At 47.4% G+C, this 9,708-nt stretch overlaps 1 protein-coding gene across 19 annotated transcripts in view; it reads left to right on the top strand.

Annotated features, from left to right (window-relative positions):
* Positions 1-7,063: 7,063 nt before the first annotated feature.
* The window catches only part of NIN (ninein), a 104,568-nt gene continuing 101,923 nt past the window's right edge, over positions 7,064-9,708 (top strand). For 10 of the 19 annotated variants that reach the window (XR_012036599.1, XR_012036597.1, XR_012036595.1 and 7 more), the window contains exons 1-2: positions 7,064-7,131; positions 7,497-7,550. The gene's annotated coding sequence lies outside the window, so the exon portion shown is untranslated. The remainder of the gene's footprint in view (positions 7,132-7,496; positions 7,551-9,708) is intronic. The other 9 variants (XR_012036600.1, XM_072838511.1, XM_072838509.1 and 6 more) reach the window with 3 other exon arrangements.

Here is a 9,708-nt window from a genome sequence, read left to right as displayed (position 1 = left end):
TCCAAGATGTGGTTTATGCACCAGAGCTCCATTCAAGATTTAGCTGAGGTTGAGACTTTGCCTAAAAGTATACGCTTAGCTGGTTCCTTCTTTTCTACTTTCCCTATCTTGCCTCTCCCTCCCCATCCTTCTTCTCCACCACACTCCCTTACAGAACTAAGGAACATCTCTTCAACAACATTCTTGCACACAAATCCTCAACTCAGGGTCTGCTTCTGGGGAAATGACTTAAAATTCTGTGCAATGGAAAAATTCAAGACATTTCATGCTGATAGAGAGAAGAGCCATTGTTTCTGGAGCAAGAAATGTATGCATACCTACTTTATCAATCGAGATTTAGAAGGAAATAGTGGATAAACTCAAATTAGATATTTAGAGAATAGTTAATAAAAGGACTGAGTATAAAGGAGTGGGGCTGGGTGCAGAGAAACAAGGATAGTGCCTGCCTGGAAACTGATAACAAGGGGTGCCATTACCAACCCAAGGCCCCACTGGCAAGAAGGGAACTGGTAACAGAGTTGTATGGAGAGGACTGTGTGACAGAAGCTGTAATCTTATTTTTTTAAAGATTTTATTTACTTATTAATGAGAGACACACACAGAGAGAGAGGCAGAGACACAGGCAGAGGGAGAAGCAGGCTCCATGCAGGGAGCCCAACTTGGGACGCGATCCTGGGACTCCCAGGATCACAACCTGAGCCAAAGTCAGATACTCAACTGCTGAGCCACCCAGGTGTCCCAGAAGCTGTGATCTTAAAGGGTGCAGCCAGCCTAAAGGACCCTAGAGAGAACAAGCTGGCTAAAATAAATACCCCAATCTCATGCTCCTTCATTCTTCCCATCTTTTACCAGTGACCCCACCAGCTGAAAAGAATGGAAGCCAGGTGCAAAAGAGCCCCTTTGTGCAGTACATCTAAGCTGGCCTCTTAGGGCATAGGGCAGGTGGAGAAGAGCAGACAGGGTGTCCAGAGGGACAAACAGAAGCTATCCAACATATCTATCTACCTACTTTCACACACACACACACACACACACACACACACACACACATGCACGTGCACACACATAAATGCATATACACACACACACAGTTTGTCCTGTTCTTGATTTTGACCTGTGGCCAGACACACATAAATAGACACTGATTTTTCTCTCTGCTGATCTTATTTCTCTTTTCATTTTATTTATACTTCAGGCTGCATGATGTTGTTCATCATACAATCAATAATGAAGAATCAGACATAGTACATTTTTATTAAAGTCTGAGTATGGTGTCTGGGCATCTCAACAGTAGCCCCAAGCCTTAGCCTCTATGATGGCATTTTTTTGTACATCAAAATATGACTCACAGAGCTCACTATATAAAGTGTATCATCTCTTTGGCCTCAGTATTTTGGTATAAAGAGCTCTAATTTATATATCCCTAGAGAACCATACTCATTTTCTTCCAATTGAAAACAAAATACAAATCAAAGATTTATGTTGTTTTTTTTGAAATGACATGGCTGATTGCTGTCTCATCAATCCAGGTGCAAGGATGCCCTCATTATTCCGTTTACTCCCAGATGTCCTCATTATTGGAAGCGATGCTCTCTTTCTATTGGTCTCATTTTCTGTTTTTGAAATGGTCATTTTCCCCACAAGCAGCTTTGGCTTGGTTCAGAATATAAAGCACTGCAAAATGTGCAGATTGAAGACAAAGGGTCACTCAGTTATTTGAAGGTCTTTGAGATTAATCGTGGAAAGCAGAACCCTGGTCCTCAGGATGCTGGCAGGAGCTGATGTGGGTGAGATGAAGGATAGATGATGGAGAAGTACCACTCCCACACATCCCTGGAGGACAGGCAATGCACAGCAGTGCCTTCTGGGCCTCTAGCCCTCTCTCTCTGCTGGGTGCCCTGCAGACTCAGATACAGCTGAACAGAAAACACGTGGGCCATGGGGCACACATTAGCAAATGGCCTACAGGGCTGTCATTTCCAAGTATTAAAATAGTATGTGTTGGGCTATTTTCTTCTGAAATTTTATTTTAATATACTACTGGGGGGTCCAAGGGTTATAGAAGGTGGTGATTTAAAAAAAAATCTCTAAACATCGTGCTTCATTTTGAGGCAGCTGCCTGCATCATCCATGCAGACTCACCACAGAAGGTGAGTGTGAGGGTGGATGGGCTCTGCCTAGAAGCCTGATGCAATCACTATGAGATTATGTAAAGCAAGGCACGTAACCCTCCCAACCCCAGATTCCTTGTAACAAGGAATGAGGTTAGATGAAGTTGGAATCCTCTTATTGTTCTAATATTTCACTACGAACTACAGTAGCCAATGGTCACATATGGTGAGTCTGAACTGAGATGGGTGACCAGTGCCAAAAATCACCAGATTTCCAAGACTCAGTACAAATGCTGGTGTAAGTTATATCATTAAAATTTTTTTATATTGGTTATGTGTTGAAATGATAATAATTTGAGGTATATTGGGTTAAATAAAATAAAAACAATTTCACTACTTTCCCGTTTAAATTGCGGCTACTAGAAATTTTGGAATTATACATGTGGCTTATATTACCTTTCTATTGGACAGAACAGTTTTTAAAATTTATTTATTTATTGACCTATATAAAAATATATGTTCCCAGGTTCCCATTTCTTCTGGATGCACATCAAATTCTAGAAAACTTAAAGTTGTCTTGAATGGCATCATTTTACATTCAAAGATCTTTTTGTAAAAAGGTAAAAATTTCATGTCATGTTGGCTAAGTGTTTAAGAGAGTGTAAGGGGAAGGAAGAGAAATGGTCCTTAAACTAGAATTTCATTTCCTTCTACTTTGAGTGAAGCTAGAGTGTCAGTCTTGAGACATTTTTAATTTTTAGAACAGTAGGACGTTTCCAGATTGCAGACACATGAAAATAGACGCTTCCCAAAGTGAAGAGCAGTCCTCCTCCTCTGCCATGCACACACATGCAACATCTCTTCTCCACTGAGTGCCAAGTATTTGGAAAGCACCTAAATGCTCAATTCATGAGCTCCAGAAAGCACATGTTCAATAACCACTTCCTGCTGTGCATTAACTGCTGAGTCTAATAAAGAACAGTAGACAGAGACAAGGTATAAAATATGCCTTAGGACTAATGATCTGGGTTAGAGAGAGCAGCACAGGGAAGATTCAGAGGCACATGTAAGAGCAGAGTAGAAGGAGGGTAGTTTGTCTGGGGACACTGAGCAAACACTCATCCGCAGGGATCAAGTAGGGAGGGCCTTGCCTATCAGGAAGGAGATCTAGGACCTGACATGAAAGAAGATGGGCTGAATGATCTAACAGAAGCCATGTTTGAGGGGACTCATCCCTCTCTTCCCTGTCATGTTTTATATGGAGATTATCTATCTATCTATCTATCTATCTATCTATCTATCTATCTATCTATCTATCTCCCAACTGGAAGATCTGATTAGAGTCTAATGCTACTTCACACTATTCTGTTACTCTCTCCTATGCATGTTTTTTGCTTACCCAAGGGAGAATGAATGATACAGAGAGGACAAGAGCCAAGGTTGATGTTTCTTTTGAATATCTCATGGTTTCCAGGACAGTAGTAGGTACAGAGTAGGTACTCAATGCTTACTTAAAAAATAATAAGGTAAATTATGCTAAGTCCCTGTGTCCTGTCTTTAGTATATTTCATGAGGGAAAATGGAGAATCCTAATTCCTAACATGGGTTCTTCAGGGGCAAAAGTGTAAATCAGTTTGCCTTCTATTTCCTGTCCCTTTTCTGTGTTTATCTCCTTTCTTCCCAGTATCTTCCTGGGTGCTTACCACCATCATTTTGTCATTGAAACTTTCTCCTAGCCCTTGACTTATGCATCTGGATGGAACCCAGATTTCCCCTTTCCTTCTTTCACCACCCATTTCCTTAGGTCCTCAGGGAGAGTATGATGTCCCTTTACCCACACAGTCCCTGGCTTGGATTAGAAATGATGATCTACTTTAACCATTTAGCCCTCCCTGATGCAGTGTCACTTACGTGAAGATTGTTCTGATCACTTCATATGGTCAGAGAAATAAGAAAGGCATTTATTAAAGAAGTGTAGAAGGAGATGGGAGTTACTATGGAGTGACAGAAGCATTTTTGCTTTGTTTGGTTTTTAAATGTACTGTACGTAAGAAATAACTCATCCCCAACTGTGACTTTGGGGGAGGGTAGATTGAATTTGGTTAGAACTATAAGCTTTCCTTACCCAGAAAAGAAGTGACTCTGTAGATCCTATTAAATTTACAACACCTGAATTTTCTCTCTCTCCTTTAAAAAAAAAAAAAAAAAAATCCACTGTTGTTGTCCTGGCTTTAATCATTACAAAATTACTTCAAGAAGAAACAGACTTTCTCTACCTTAGATTATTCTTTGGTTAACTTTTTAGAGCTTTTAGCCACCTGAGAAAGCCAGTCCAATACTGAAAAATGTTGCAAAAAGCCACTCAAAGACATCACCTGCCTTAATTCGTTAAGCGTCCCAAGTCCCTGAACAGGCTCTTTGTAAAGTGCCTCTTAATACCAGAGGCAGATAAACTGCAACAGATTCGAGTGAAATGTAGTCTGTACAGGCTGGGTAAATGTTTATGTCTCTTTTCATTTTTCCTTCTATTGCATATAATGTAGAATCAGAGCCTGGCTACTATTTCTACTATCTTTATTTTTGTTTAACAGAGGAAAGCTCAAGTGATAGGTTCTAAGGCAAGACCCTGCTTTTTTCCCAATGATTGTATGCTGGACTAAAATTGACCTTTCACCCCATGCAACCTAAATCGCAGGCACATGGTATTAAATTATCTGCCTTGGTAAGATTGTCCTTGCAAAGCTACACCACAAAGTAGCCATGCTCCACACTCTCCCCTCCTTTGTAGCAAGCCTGGGGATTGGATGTCATTTCAAGTGTCTGGTCCCAGCATTAACTCCACCCCATTCACCGCTCTCAAGAAAGAGTATCTTGTGTTTCTCAAATCACACAACCCCCACCAATTCTGATCTTTCTCCATAGAGAGTGAACACCACCTCCAACATCCCCTAGCTCCCAGGAATCACCATTTTGAATTAATGAGCAATCCCAACCTTAAGGATTCTTGCAGGTAAAAGGGATGCTTGGAGAGAGAACCGGTAGGATGAGGCTCCCATGCCAGAAATTAGGTGAAACAAGAAACATGTCTTCATTCTTACCTTCTGAGACTGTTGGCTGTTTCCTTCCCCAGTGAACATTCTTCTAAGATGACAGCTCTGTAAGTATTCCGCTAACAAATTAGCTATTCACTTAACTGTGTGTCTGTGTGTTGTATAACTACTACTGGATGGAACAACTGTGCATTAAGTACATGAGCATGTGTGTGCACAAGAGTATTAAGAAGGGGGCGGAGGAGCATGCATTGAAAGAGAACTGGGTTCTAAAATAAGACTGATATGCCTTATTTTTTTTAAAATTTTATTTCTTCATGAGAGACCAAGAGAGAGAGGCAGAGACACAGGGAGAGGGAGAAGCAGACTCCTCAAGGGGAGCTCAATGTGGGACTCAATCCCAGGACCCTGGGATCATGACCGGAGCCGAAGGCAGATGCTCAACCACTGAGCTACCCAGGTGCCCCCAAGACTGATATGCTTTTTAAAAAAAACCCAAACTTAATTTGAGGACAACTGTAGATTCACATTAAGTTTTAAGAAATAGTGTAACATATATAGAACTTTATAATAGTATATGGACCTTTAACCCAATGGTAATATTTTGAATAACTGTACCAGGAAACTGACATTAATACAGTCGTAGGGCCTTATTCAAAATGTCACCAGTTTTGTATATTCTCATTTGTGTATTTAGTTTAGTGCGATTCTGCTTTTGAATCTCAGCTGTGCTTAGTACTAGCTGTGTGACCCTGAATACGCGCCCTAGCTTCTCTGAGGCCCAGTCTCCTCATCTGCAAAATGGGCATGTCTGTCTCCTAAAGGTGGTGTGAGAATTAGGTAAGATCATTTCTGCTAAGTTTCCAGCACACTGGATTCTCAATAGATGCTACTTTCCTTCCTTTCTATCCCTTGTTCTTTCAGTAGCAAGGGAATGTTCTCCAGTTTCTTCCTGAAATAAGCAGACTTAGGGGTTATCCGGATGAAGCGGCTCCTTCTTCAAGGCCAGTAACGTTTAACCCTGCAGTTCAAAGACAGCACAGTGGACGTCACTTGCCCACAGCTGCTGCCTATAGGCTTGGACTTGGGGTCCAAATCAAAGTGTAAAGATGGGGGTTAGAAAGGAGAGATTTGGGGGGGAGCTGTGGAGTAGGGGTAGGAGGTAGTAAGTACTGAACACTCCTTGGCTGGAGAACTGCCAGTTCCAAGGAATTTCCGAACAGTGTGGCCAGTGACGGAGGTTGGAAGAGCCGCGGAAGGCTGGGTACGGGCTGGGAGCCTCTGAGGACACGGTGGGCAGGTGCGAAGCCGGCCTGGACGGGGTGGGAGGGTCACGGAGGGTCACTCAGCCCCGAGCCAAGTCCAGCGCTCTTCTGTCCCCCGGAGCCCTCTTCCAAGGACGGCCAAGGAGCGCCGAGGGGCCAAGAAATCCGGGACCGCCGGGGGCGGGAAGGGCACCTTGACCCCCACCCCAGGGTCCCGCCGGCCCGGGGCGGGGGCCTTTCCTCGCGCGGAGCCGCGGCTGCCTGGGTGTCCTAGGCTCGGCGGGGCGGGGGGCGCGGGGGAGCCGTAGCCCCGGCTTGGCCGCCTCGAGGCGCCGGCCTCCCCCACCTGCACCGCGCGGACCCGGGCGTTTCCGAGGCGCCACGCGGCGGCCGAGCCGGGACGGGGCTCCCCGGGTTCCCGCGACCCGAGCGGGCCGGGGCGGGGCGGGGCGGGGCGGACCCCGCGGGGGCCGGGAGGCCGCTCTGCGCTCCTCCCCCGGCAGCCCCGGCGCCGCCCTGGCTCCTCCCCGCCGCGCCGCCGGGCCCGGCCCTTCCTCCCCGCGTCCAGAGCTCCGGGTGGCCGCGGCCGAGCCGGGAGCCGAGCGCGCTGGGCGCGGCCGTCCCGCCGCCGCCGCCTCCGAGCCCAGAGCGCGCCCGCGGCCATGGTCCCTGCGGCGGCGCCGGGCGCTTGAGCCCCGCGACGCGGTGAGCAGGAGCCCGCTCCCGGCCCCCCCCCGCGGCCTGGGGGTGCGCGGAGGCCTCGCGCCGCCCCCCGCCGCGGGACGGGCTGGGGCTTCCCCTGCGGCGCGCGGGGCCGGGCGGGAGCTGTGCCCGCGGGGCGCTCCCGGGGCCGGGGAGGGGGCGGGGCGGGCCGGGGGCGGGGAGGATGCGCGCCGCGGCCCCGGAGAGCCGCGCTTTTGTACGCGCCCGCCCCTTACATATGGAAATGACGCCCGCGCGGGTCCCCAGTCGCGTCCTTTTGAAGGACGCCCGCCTGGACCCGCGGCGCCGGCTGCGAAGCATTGTCCCGCGTCCTGAGCCCTAACAAAGCGTCCCCCTCGGCTTTGCAGAGCACCGGAGGCGGGCGGCCGGCGGCGCGGGCGCAACGGAGAGGCCGCCAGAAGGTAGGCGAGCGCGGCGGGGGCCGAGCCTGTGCGCTGCCGGGTGACACAATGGGGCGTCTGAGGTTTGGGGGTGCGATGGGCTGGCGGAGCGGAGGCGCAGCTGCATCTGCATCGCAGGTCGCCGGGCCCGGGGTCCTCCGCCACCCGCGTGGTCCCGGCCGCAGCGGCCCGCGGAAGGCCGCTCCCGTGTGCAGGGCCCGCAGCGCGCGGAGTCCCCGAGGCGGCAGAAGGCGGGGTTGTCCAGTCGCCTTGTGCCACCCAGGCCGACTTGCGGTCGAGACGCGGGGGGAGACCCGAGGTGATGAGCCTGGGCGCTCTGAGCAGCCGGAGCAGTTTGCGGCCCTTAAACGGGGCGAGGGGGTCTTAGAAGGTGTGTGGGGAAAACGCATATAGGACTTCCCCAGCGCAGTCACTAGGAACTAAGGGGAAAAGGACAACACGACACGCGGTTATTGCCTGGAAGCCTTGCTGGCCAGCCCAGCGCCGTGCAAGTGTGGAGCGCTGCGGGGGAGGCTTCCAGGGTTCCCGGGGCTGGGCTTCTGCAACGACCAGACCGGTCTCTGACAAAAGGACAAAGCTGCTGGAAACACTTCACTGCTGAAAGCTCCCTCTGTGAAGTTAGAGGGAGAGGGAGAGGCATTTTCCTAGTCTCAGCCCTGGACAAACCCGGGTAGAGGTGCTCATAAAACGGGAGCTGGAAAGATTGCCCTACCGTGTACCTTGTTAGACAACTTAGCTATCAGGAGATCCTGTGCCTTCCTTATTTAACAGGGGCAGAGGAATTCTTGAGATGGACTCGTATGGCAAATACAACCTAACTCCTGAATTTGTGAAATCAAAACCGATCGCATGGTTATCTTTTGTGACACGGTAGCCTTTTAGGATTAGAATCCTGATAAAGTCCATCGTGGCACAGGGGCTGAGCTTCTGGGGTCATGGACGATTTGTCAGTTGGGCTCCCTTCTATATGTTGACAAAATCTTACGTCGGCTTGTTTCCAGAGGCTTGACAGTCTACAAGGAAATGTATTTTTCCTGTGTCAGCTTAATTTTATCTTGAATCTTCTCTAGTGGCTAGCGTCTTGGTGGATGACCTGATATATTGGCAGATCTTGCTCTGGAGTTTGTGAAAATTTCCAGGCCGTGCATAAAAGTAACGTGACAGGCTGGCTGAAAAACCAGTTATCTCTTCAGCCGTTGTCAATGTTCTTAGGGAGGTGAAGTGAACTCCTGGGGAGTTCCTTTGTAGGTTTATTTTCACCTGTTCTCTGGCCATTCCGCAGGGGAAAGCATTCTTAATGTCAGCAGAGATAAAGGGAAGGACTTACAGATGTTCCACATGGGTTGGGTATCAATAAAGATATTGCCAAGGCAGGAGAAGCCTTTACAGGGGCAATAGAAGGGAAGCCATCACAGGCATAGTCTTTGCATTAAAATGTCAAAGATCAGTCATTTTAATTAGGCACTTGCTCAGAATGGCCTGGTGTCTTTCGTCATCTTTTTTCATTTTAGATATGTGATGACCCATAATGTCAAAAGATGTTAACTGCCGCAGAGGGGGAGAATAGGGCCCCAGTGAATTCTCAACAGCCAACCTTGATTTAATAGGCAATATTCTTATCTTAAGTCAAATGTTGCTAAAATAAATTGTTTTAAATGTCACTGCAAATGACTTTCTAAACTAACATTTCACCAATCTTGATGCTTCCATTTTCTGTTGATAATGAAAATACATTTTATCAGTCTTACATTTATAAAGGGTTGGCAAGTTGAGCCAGAGCATTTTAGTGGGCTTCAAGCAGCCTCTTTGGGAGGTTTATTTTTATAGATGCCAATTCATCTGTGAGCCAGTAAATTATGTGGTTTGAATTCTGGCTATTGAGCTTACATCTGCTGGGCAGGAGCTGGTGGAGAAACTGAGGCTTGCAAAAAGATGTTTTTATCTTATTACAAATAGAATTTTTAAAAGATTATGGGAATATGTAAGTGAGCAACTTTTTTTCCCCCCCAAAATTAGAACACTTCTTTGTTGCAATCTGTATCAGCAGTTAATCATTTATTCAAGCTTTTGGATGGAAAAATTACAAAGTATTTATGTTCTAATGTTCACATAAAAAAACAAAGTTGGGCAACTATTGTTTATAGATGTGAGAAGAGAA

Source organism: Canis lupus, chromosome 9 (assembly GCF_048164855.1).
Source record: "Canis lupus baileyi chromosome 9, mCanLup2.hap1, whole genome shotgun sequence".
NCBI classification, from domain to species: Eukaryota; Metazoa; Chordata; class Mammalia; order Carnivora; family Canidae; genus Canis; species Canis lupus.
Note: the sequence above shows the minus strand (reverse complement) of the source record. Positions and strands in the feature narration are given on the sequence as shown.